General features: G+C 41.9%; 1 protein-coding gene across 9 annotated transcripts in view; it reads left to right on the top strand.

Annotated features, from left to right (window-relative positions):
• Positions 1–441: 441 nt before the first annotated feature.
• inpp4b (inositol polyphosphate-4-phosphatase type II B) overlaps positions 442–11,406 on the top strand; it is a 969,352-nt gene continuing 958,387 nt past the window's right edge. For 6 of the 9 annotated variants that reach the window (XM_043674146.2, XM_043674149.2, XM_087980070.1 and 3 more), the window contains exon 1: positions 442–630. The gene's annotated coding sequence lies outside the window, so the exon portion shown is untranslated. The remainder of the gene's footprint in view (positions 631–11,406) is intronic. The other 3 variants (XR_006309059.2, XM_043674147.2, XM_087980071.1) reach the window with 1 other exon arrangement.

The raw sequence follows: 11,406 nt of genomic DNA, 5'->3' as shown, positions 1-11,406 counted from the left end.
AAATCTAATATTCTTGTTCTAATCCCAGGTCAGACTCAATCCTTTATCCTGCAGCAAAGCCCAGTGCCTTGCAAAACTAAAATCGGTGTCCCTATTAAAATACGGAAGTAAGGGACTGAAAATTGTGTTCAAAGATTTCAAAAGTACCTTGATTTAACGAAAAGACGGAAGCAGGATTATAAACGCCTGTTGTGGTTAAAAAATACTGGCTAATTTTCGAAGGGTGTTGCACAATTAGCCAGATTGTACACAGTAACATTAAACATTGCGTTTTTGTTTGTGGTGAGTTAAGTGATAGCTTATGATTTACGTTTAAAAAAAAACACTGACGTCCCACTTTGTGTGCTTATAAAGTCACGACCTTGATTAAGTCATTAAATTTTAAGGGCTGTGGTGGAAGGGGTGGGGCTTGTGGTTGGAAGAGCTGCTCGCTCGGCCGCCTACTTTGGTGAGAAGGTGCTGCGCCTAGTCTTCCTTTCAACGCTCACCTGTCGCGGAGGTGGGGAGCGCGCGTTCAAATGACAGGTGTTCAGGGGAGAGCGCGCGCTCAGGCGACCGTTGTCCGGGGGGGAAGCCAGCGCGAGGGACAGAATGCAGGTGTTCGTCTCTCCTAATGTGGGCCGAGCTACGGTTAGTCGGCTGTTTCGAGATCTCTCTTCCTGATTTATGGGTGCTTATTTAACGACGAAAACAAAACATTTTCTTCAATTGTATGCAATGTTTCTAATTTTTACTCTTAAATGTTGGTGTTAACTAAATGCACCCCCAGTGGCGGGAAAGATTGATATGAGTTTTATTTTGAGGCCGAACGTTCTAGAGTTGATGCCTAACTAAATTTTTGCACTGTTTCCAGCTCAAGTGTGGATACTTTCTCAATTGATCTGAGAATTGCGTGTAACTAAGAGCAAATCCTCCAATGAAAAGAGTGCTTTTGTTGAGTCTTTAAGAAGGGCCGGCCGGTCCAGACCCGATGGGTAGAGTGGTCTTCCTTCTGTGCCGTAGATTTTTCTATACTTCCTAAACATCTGAAAGGAGAAAGGTTCAGGAGCAGTTTACTGTACCTTGGAGCCAGCACATGCGATGCGTTGAATGGTATTTCGTTGTGCTATAACTATTCTAATATCTCCAGTACTCATCTACAAAAGTCGAGGTAAACGCACTTATTCCTGGAGAAACTCCAGGTCTGGCAGTGTATGTGGTGAGAGAAGGAATTTGTTTGGAGTCCAGTATGGTTTGAAATGAAAACACACAGAACAGAGTCTGGTTTTGGTAGTGGTAAATAGTGGCCTAGGTATCACAGCAGGATTGCTACTACACTCAATTTTTTGTGGTAGAACTGAGATCTGCAATTTTGCCTGGCTGAAGTTCTGGCCTTTGCTCCACCATGCAATGTAGAAGTTCACCTGTTCCCTTTGTGTAAGAGTGTTTGGGGGAAGTTAAACTATACCCCCTTTCTCATGGCATTAAATACTGCATCCTATGATTTTTAAAAAAACCAGCAGCATAGTCTGTCACTTGTGAAGTTCCTGTGAAAGGTGGTGTGTAGCTGTGTGGAGGTATGGTGTCAGTTGTGTGATGGAATGTTGTGTAAATCAGGGTTGGTAGGGGATTGGCAGTTTCTAGATTAGTGATGCTGGAAAAACACAGTAGTTCAGGCAGCATTCGAGGAGCAGGAAAATTGATGCTTTGGGCAAAAGCCCTTCATCAGGAATAGAGGTGTCAGGTCTGTATATGAGGATGTGATATGGGTCTATTCCAGTGGCAGGATATGTTGTTCCCAAGGTGGAGTGAGGAATCTATGGGGATGGAAAGGGGGAGGGTGGGTACTAGGAGTCACGTGAGGTGTGTATGGGTTGGTGAAGATGGGTCATTCTGATTTGGGTGTTCAACAGTTAATCAACAGATGATCAAGTTTCTAAGCCTCTAATGTTTTTCTTGGGTAACTACTAACATAACTAGAGCAGAGCCCTCTGAATTGTCTGATTTTTAGTATATCCTTTTGATGGGTTCCAGATGCAGCAGAGTCTCTCATTACAATCAGCAATTTCCACAGTCTGTTGCATCTGAGATTCTGTGCTTCCTATATGCAACTCCATTTTAGCTGTTGGAAATCAGGACCAGTCTTTGGACCTGCATGAAGTTGTAGCTGTTAACATAATTGGAGGGATTCCTGGTTAAGTTGTAATTAATGGAAAGTTTAGCTGGAATATAGCAAACTTTTCACTTTTTTTCTTGTGCATATGTTACTGGCTATGTTCTACCATAAATCTCAATTGTTTTTGGACTTGACCCAATAAACTGCTCATCCTCCAATGAATAGTTATTTAGCAAATGAAGTGTCCAAACTGGTCTAATGTGTTGACTTGCCTGAAGAAAATTTGATTGAATCAAGATCAGGTTTAAGAACATTAGTTTAAAAGCTTGGTACTAAGGGACCTCTGCAATGATTGTTGACATAGCATAGTTGAAAACAGCAGCAACTCTCACTTTCACATAACAATGCCTTTTTACTATAGGAAAACTTCTTGAGGTACTTAATAAATTTTTCATTGGATTACAATTCTATACCAACCCACAGGAATAGATAATATAGGCTAATGACTAAAGTTGGTCAGAGAGGTTTTATAGTGAATCTAAAAGGAAGTTAAGGTTTCTGTGGAATTAGTCCTCAATGTCTGAGGAACAGAGGCATAGCCTTCCTGTGGATACTGCTTTGCTCACCATCTCTGCACTAAATAATTAAAAAAAAAACAGATAATGTTTAAAAGCATTAAAACATTTTCATAAACAGATTATAATACAGCACACTTTACAGGGAAGAAGCAGCTAGAGGGTGAGTGGGAGGACATTGTCTCTTTAAAAATAAAAATACCAATCCAAAGGAGGATATATAAAGAATTGTACTCTAGCACAATTTGCAGTCTTATGGCCTAGTGTTATTTCTCTCTACCATGACTGTCAAGCTAGGGTATGATTAGATTACTTTAGTATGGAAACAGGCCCTTCGGCGTAACAAGTCCACACTGACCCACTGAAGAGCCACCTGCCTAAACCCATTCCCCTACATTTACCGCTTCACCTAACACTATGGGCAATTTAGCATAGCTAATTCACCTACCCTGCACATTTTTGGACTGTGGGAGGAAACTGGAGCACCTGGAGGAAACCCACGTAGATACGGGGAGAATGTGCAAAATCCACGCAGACAGTTGCCTGAGGTGGGAATTGAACCTGGGTCTCTGGTGCTGTGAGGCAGCAATGCTAACCACTGTGCCACCATGCTACCCATTAGATGAGTGGGATGAACCTTGATTTAATGGAGAGTGCAGAGGCATACCTAAAAATGAGGTGTCAACATGTGTTGACACAGCTACCTGTGTGCTAAATGGCATAAGCAACAAGTAATAGACTGTAGTATCATTTGGCCCAACCAGTGACTCCGATCTAAGTGCTTTCTTGCTAGCCATGGATGATGGTGGACAATTCAAACAACTCATTGGAGGAAGAGAAGCCACCAGTATCTCCATCAATGTAACAAGAACCCAGCACATCCTTACAGAAGATAAGACTGATGCATTCACAAGATTCTTCAACTAGAAGTGCTGAGTAGATGATCTGTGTTGGCCTACTCTAGTGGGCCCAAGAATCACTCCAGTTGATATCAAGAAATTGGAGGCACTAGATACTGCAAGGGCTATTGACCTTGACAATATTCCACAATAGTGTTGAAGACTTGTTCTCTAGCACTTGCCACACTCTTAGCCAAGCTTTTCCAGTACAGTTGCAACACTGGCATCTACTGGAAAACCTCCCAGATATGTCCTGTAGAGGAAAAGACAGAACAAATCCAATCTGGTCAATTACCACACATTTGTCCACACTCCATGGTTAGTAAAATGATTGAAAGTGTCATCAAGGTGCTGTCAAGCGGCACTTACTCAGCAGCGTGCTAACTGATGCCTAGTTTCGCTTCCGCTACATCCACTTAACTCTTGATCTCAGTACAGCCTTGGTTCAAGCATGAACAAAAGAATAGCATTCCAGAGGTGAGGTGAGAATAGTAGCCCTTGGCATCAAGGCCAGATTTGACTGTGGCATAAAGATGCCCTAGCAAAACAGGAATCAGAACTTTTTTCAATGGTTGGAGTCATACCTGGCACATGTTGAAGTCATTGAAAGTCAGTCATTTTCGGTGCAGGACATTTCTATAGGAGTGTCCTAAAACAGCTGAAGGTGGCTGGCCTTGTCAATGACCTTCCCTCCATCATAAAGTCAGTAGAGGCATTCATCATTGATTGAACAATATTCACCATTCACAACTCCTGGGACAGTCCATGTTCAAATGCAACATAAACTGGACAATTCCCAGGTTTGGGCTGAAATGTGGCACATAATATTCACAGAATCCCTACAGTGTGGAAATAAGCCATTTGACCCAACAAGTCCATACAATCCTTTGAAGAGTATCCCACCCTTTCCCATTTCCCTACCCTATTATTCTATATTTCCCCTCTCAAATGCACTTAACCTACACACTCATGAACACTATGGGCAATTGAGTATGTAGAACATTGAAAAGTACATCACAGAACAGGCCCTTTGGCCCATGATATTGTGCTGAGGTTTAATTCTAATGTAAAATATAATGAACCTATGCACCTCTCAATGCACTGCTATCCATGTGCATGTCCAGCAGTTGCTTAAATGTCCCCAATGACTCTGCTTCCACTACCACAGTTGGCAATGCATTCCATGCATTCACAGTTCTGTGTAAAGAACCTACCTCTGACATCTCTGATATACCTTCCTCCTAATATCTTCAAACTATGTCTCCTCGTACCAGTCAATCCTGCCCTGGTGAAAAGTCTTTGGCTATTGACTCTATCTTCTAGGAGAAAGTGAGGACTGCAGATGCTGGAGATCAGAGCTGAAAATGTGTTGCTGGAAATGTGCAGCAGGTCAGGCAGCATCCAAGGAGCAGGAGAATCGATGTTTCGGGCTTGACCCCTTCTTCAGGAAATTGTTTCCCGAAGAAGGGCTCATGCCCGAAACATCGATTCTCCTGCTCCTTGGATGCTGCCTGACCTGCGCTTTTCCAGCAACACATTTTCAGCTATGGACTCTATCTATTCCACTCATTATCTTGTACAGCTTGATCAGGTCTCCTCTCTTCCTCCTTCTCTCCAGATAGAAAAGTCTGAGCTTATTCAACCTTTCTTCAGAAGGCAAGCCCTCTAGTCCAGGCAGCATCCTAGTAAACCTTCTTTGCACCCTCTCCAAAGCCTCTGTATCTTTCCTATAGTAGGGCGAGCAGAACTGGACACAATATTCAAAGTGTGGTCTCACCAGGGACTTGTGGAGCTGTAGCAAAACCTTGTGCTTTTAAACTCGATCCCCTGTTAATGAAAGCCAAAACACCATATGCTTTCTTAACAACCCTATCCACTTGGGTGGCAACTTTGAGGGGTCTATGTACTTGCACACCCAGATCCCTCCGTTCCTCCACACTGCCAAGAGTATGGCCAATTCACCTAACCTGCACATCTTTGGACTGTGGGAGGAAACTGGAGCCTCCAGAGGAAACTCATGCAGACACTGGGTGAATGTGCAAACTCAACATGGGCAGTTGCCCGAGGCAGGAATCAAACCTGGTCCCTGACTATTTGAGGCAGCAGTGCTGAGCACTGAGTCATCGTGCCAGGAAAATGCCAGGCAATGACCAGCTCCAATAAGAGACAATCTGACCATCACCCCTTGACATTCAGTGGCATTATCATCACTGAATTCCATACTATTAAAATCCTGAGAGTTACCATTGACTGGAAACTCTCAGAATTGCCACATAAACATAGTGGCTATAAGAGCAGGTCAAAGGCTAGGAATGCCACGGCGAGTAACTCATCAGCTGATTCCCCAAAGCCAGTCCAACATCTACAAGGCACAAGTCATGGGTATGGTGCCACTTGCTTTGACAAATGCAGCCCCAACAATATTCAAGAAGCTTAATATTCACTTTCTCCTCTACCTAAGCTCCATAGCAGCACTGTACACTATCTACAAGATGAGCTGCAGAAATTCACGAAAGATCCTGAGACAGCACTTTCTAAATCTTCTACTACCTCTGTCTTGAAGGACAAAGGCAACAATTGCATGGGAACACCATTATCTGCAAATCCTCCAAGCTACTACTCATCCTGACGTAAATATATCATGGTTCCTGCACTTGCTGGGTCAGAATCATAGAATTTCCTTTCTAATAGGATGGTGGGTGTGCCCATGCACATGGATTGCAATGGTTCAAGAAGGCAGTTCGCACCATCTCATATGCAACTAGGGGTAGGCAATAAATGCTGGCCAGCCAATGGCATTTGTGTCTGACGAGTTTTTTAAAAAAAAATCATAGGTAAACAAGGGGATGACATAATGTCAGCATAAGCAAGAAATGCAGATTTGAGATCAGTCAGATTTGTCATGAATGGCTGAGCAGATTGGTGAAAAGTCAAGAACCTAAGCCCATACATCTTCAGCTGCTTCAATAATTACCGTCCCTCCATCATAAAGTCAATGATATTTGAGTATCGAGAAAATAACAAGAATAGTGGTAAAATATGTTAAGAAACACCAATATTTTGGAAATCTTTAACGCAAAAGTGCTACCTGCAGGAATGAGACTTTTCAGTTTAAATTCTTCCATTACTACTATATGAGAGTTAGAGGTAGGTCTATTGCTTAAAAATGTGTTGCTGGAAAAGCGCAGCAGGTCAGGCAGCATCAAAGGAGAAGGAGAATCGACGTTTCAGGCACGTCGATTCTCCTTCTCCTTTGCTGCCTGACCTGCGCTTTTCCAGCAACACATTTTTAAGCTCTGATCCCCAGCATCTGCAGTCCTCACTTTCTCCTAGTAGGTCTATTGCTGGCATGTTCATGAAAAGGGTTACTCCTTAACTTAGTGGCAAGTTGAACTTGTTTCATAATAGTGCCTATGCAATAATAATCTGGGGAATTTTGAGATAAACTACTGCTTTTGTCAAAGCTAATAGCAGATTGATGCAAATCCCCAACCAATTTGAACCAACTTGCTCCAATTATTTACAAATTGCACACTGCCATTTATCATTTACTTTTGGTATTTATTGGTATTTGATTAAGTCAAATGATAAATGAGTATATCGTGTTTAAGCCAGCAATGCATGTTGCTACTTTTTTTTTTCAAATCCTGGTCTTGAAATGATTAGCAGCATATTTTAGCAAAATCCCCAAACAAGCTTCAGTTATTTAAATAGTACAGTGACATCCAAATTTAATGAATGAAGGGCAATCTAAGAAGTGTTAGGCTGAATTTTTGTTGTTACCCATTGTAGGTTGTATTCCACAAGCTGGTTCAAGGAATTGCTTTCTGAAGGTCTGATACAATATTTTTGTTAAAAATTTTAACATTCTTAAGGGCGTCAGTACCCTGAAAACCCACCCTCTCTGTTCACACATACTGTTATGTAATTTTAAATTGCTTATGCATCATATGAGATTATGGCTCTTTTAGGCTTTCTACTTCCTCCATGGCGATAATTCTGAATTTTGAACGTAAAAACAATTACCATAAAGCACCACTGGATGGTACTAGTGAACTAGTTTGAAGGATTTCTGCAATTGCACTTTGAAAACAGACTAGATGTAATATTTATCTTGCTTTTGTAAGTCCATGATTTTTGATTTTTTTTTTTTGGGGAAAAAAAAGAGCATGCTAAATTTATTCGACCAATACTTTCACTAATGAGCAGCACTTTAGATAACAGATCAGTTGATGCAGATATGTAACTTCCCATAGAGCCTGCTTACAGTGAAGCTTCTGTTAGAGGGAAGAACAATGTATTATCCTAGGTCACTCTCAATGGAGCTGAATTGAGAAATGTTTTCGTGTAGGTGGATAGTAATTTTGCTATTTTAAAAATATTACTGTTGGAGCATTGCTATTGTTTTCTCGGTAAATGTACCATGTGATTTCATACTGTGCTAAATGGACAAGTTCACAGATTTCTTCCATTTAAATCTGGTAAGAAGCTAAATTGTCGTTGATCTCTTGTGGAGGGGAACTATCTTCTCATTGTCATGTTTGCTATAACTATGATTTTTGAAGGACAGAAAGGCATTGAGCACTCCCTTAAGAGATTAAATTGATTTGAATTATTATTGTCACAGTGAAAAATATTGTTTTGTGTGCTAACCAGACAAACTGTATCCTACATAAGAATAGCAAACCAGAGAGATTCAAGGTGGCGGCGACCCAGCATGTCTGAGTCTGTAGTGTTCTGCCTAAGACTCTGGCAAAGTGGGGCACCCGCCTTCATCACACCCTTTTTAAATAATTTTAAAATACCTTTTGCCAAGCATTGTTAGTCATTTTACATCAAACTTAAACAGTTTGGTGTTGTTCTTAAAATGACAAAGGGCAAAAATTCCCGCAGTTTGCTACAGGCAGGGACCCCTCCCCCACCCCCTCCAGCAACAGCGGAGACGTCCGCGGCTGTCTCGGGGGACTTACCTACGGAGGCGAGCCTGATCTCTGGGATTAACGAGCCACAGGAGAAGATCGATGCCTTCATTGAAGAATCCAGCTCCAGGTGGGAGTCGTTCTCGGTCATGTGTGACTGAGAAATTGAAAAACTTGAACAGCATGTCAGAGGGGCGGAGCAAAAGGCCACGACCTCAGAGACTGCTGGCGAGTCGGCTATAGGCCAGGTCCTGGCTCTCGAGCAGAGAATCTGGACCTTGGAAGAGCACATCGACCTCGACAATCGGCTATTCTATTTCGGTTCCAATTTTATAGAGAGAAGCAGATGCTCCTGGAAGCTTCCAGAATCCTGGGAAGGACCCCCAGGCCATGATGCACAAGGGTTCCAGGATAATGTTATTCCAGGATTTTTCTCCAGCCGTGGTCCGCATTCGATGAGGCAAAGAAGTGTCTAAGAGACCAATACTCCTTGTGTTACCTGGCAACGCTGCGCTTCAGCCATGAAGGATCCGTACATAACTTTGGATCACCGGAGAAAGCTAAAGAATTCTTGGACTCTCTCTTAAATAGACTGTGAGACTTAAACCGTATAGATGACTATTTTATTTTGCTTCCTTTCCCCCCGCCCCCCCGCTTACCCTTTTTTTTTTCTCCTTTTTCATCTTTTTTTCATTATCTTCTCTGGGGGGGTGGGGAGGGGGGCTTATTTGTTATTCGCTATGTGATTTTTTTTTTTTAATTAACAGGTCGTGTGAGAGGGTAGTTTGTTTTGTTCTACCTTTTTAGAGCTGGGTTTTCTTCTTCTGTCATTTTACTTAGTTTTCTAATAATTGCTGGGATTGTAACTTTGTAGTTTTATATGTTTATATTTTGTATTATGCTTGCTAAACACACCTAGGTGGGGATGGGGGGTCACTCACTTTTAACTTTGGTTTCATAGAACACTTAAATTTGTCTACTCCATTTTATAATGCCTGGGCTGAGGGCAGGGCACTAGTTAGAGGTTATGGTGAGGTTATTGACAGGTAGTTACGCCCCCTGGGAGCAAGGGGGAAAATCTCCTTTCAAATGTGTTTTGTATTGTTTTCTTAGGAATAGTTTTTAATTGTGTTTGGTGTAAATGTCTTAAAGAATTTTTGCTTTTGTGAATTTTCCATAGTCTTTATTCAAGGTGTTTTGGGTGGGGTTCTCCCTCCTGGGGTGGTCTCGGGCTTGCCTGGACAATCATGGCTAGCCATTCGCTTAGGTGGTGCACCTGGAATGTCAAGGGGAGTATTTCACCAATCAAAAGCAAGAAGATATTATCAAACCTCAAAAAAAAGGGTTGATCTAGCTCTTTTACAGGAAACACATCTACTTGGCAAAGAGCACAAAATTACAACAGGGTGGGTTTGACCAGGCTTTTTTCTCATCTTTTAGTTCAAAAAGTAGGGGAGTAGTCATTCTCATCCAGAAGAATCTTCCTTTCCAAATATTAAGCCAGATAAAGGATGAGTCTGGATGGTATATACTGGTCAAAGCACTAATGTATGGAGAGGAGTATGGAATTTTGAATTTTTATTGCCCCCTGGCACACCCCTTCAAATTTGTGACGGAAGTGTTCTCCAAGTTGATGGCTTTTGGGGCCCACCATACAATTATAGGAGGAGATTTTAATTGTATTATGGATTCAGAGACAGATAGGATACCTAAGAGTACTATGGGTATATCTCTCAGATCTGAATAAGGAGCTAGGGCTAGTAGATGAGTGGAGGTGCCTTCACCCCCAGGACAGAGACTTTACTTTCTACTCTAACCCACACAAGTGTCATACTAGAATTGCTCCCTCGACCCTTTTGAATTTTGTATTGTCTTGCAAAATAGGTAATATAGCAATCTCTGATCATGCTGCAGTATGACGTTAAGACTAGGGGACAATGGGACAGGCCCCCGACATTGGCGTATGGATTCTTTCTTAATGAAGGATAGCAAATTTATAAAATATTTTTCTCAGGAACTCAAAACCTTTTTGGAAATTAATTCAGGTACGGCCAGTAACCTGTCGATGACGTGGGAGACCATTAAGGCTTATGCGTGAGGTTTGATCATCTCATATTCTGCGACCCAGAAAAGACAAATGGGAGAACAACAGCGCCTGCTCGAGGCTCACTTGAAGGCAGCTGAGACAGTGTATGTTGATAGGCCCTCTATTACTAAGCTACAAAAGATCGCAGCCCTTAGGGCAGCCTTGAATACCGCACTTACCCAAACAGCAAAGAGGGAAATATTATTTGCAAAGCAAAGAGTATATGAATATGGTGACAAGCCTGGCAGATACCTAGCATATCTTGCGAGGGGGAATAAAAAGGCTCCTCAAGCTATCACGTCCATTAGGGAAAGTGCTGGTACTCTGACTTGTGATTGTAAAAGGATCAATACAGCCTTTTAGAAAGTTCTATTTTGAACTGGTATAAATCGCAAGACTGTGAGGATAGAACTAAGAAGATGGAGTCGTTCTTTAAAAACCTGGCCTTTCTGGACTTAACCTCTGAGCAGGTGTTGATCCTGAATGCTCCCCTGACAACCCAGGAAGTACTTGATGCAATTAGACAGCTTCAGAGTGGCAAAGCGCCTGGACCAGATAGATTCCAGGTTGAGTTTTATAAAGAATTTATAGGGGAATTGGCTAGTCCACTTATAGACATGTATAATCACTCTCATAGTCAGGGCTGCCTCCTGCCTTCGTTGAGAGAAGCAAATATTTATTTCATGCTTAAAAAAAAAGAAGGCCCCAGAAGTTTGCTCATCATATAGACCAATATCCTTACTAAATGTGGATTTTAAAATCCTTTCTAAAACATTAGCATGAAGACTGGAGAGGGTCTTACCATACATTATAAAAGAGGACCAGACGGGGT

The sequence above is a fragment of the Chiloscyllium plagiosum genome, unplaced genomic scaffold (assembly GCF_037043375.1).
Source record: "Chiloscyllium plagiosum isolate Xiang-an unplaced genomic scaffold, Cpla_swu_hap1 HiC_scaffold_36, whole genome shotgun sequence".
Classification (NCBI taxonomy): Eukaryota; Metazoa; Chordata; class Chondrichthyes; order Orectolobiformes; family Hemiscylliidae; genus Chiloscyllium; species Chiloscyllium plagiosum.
This window is presented reverse-complemented; position numbering and strand designations above follow the sequence as displayed.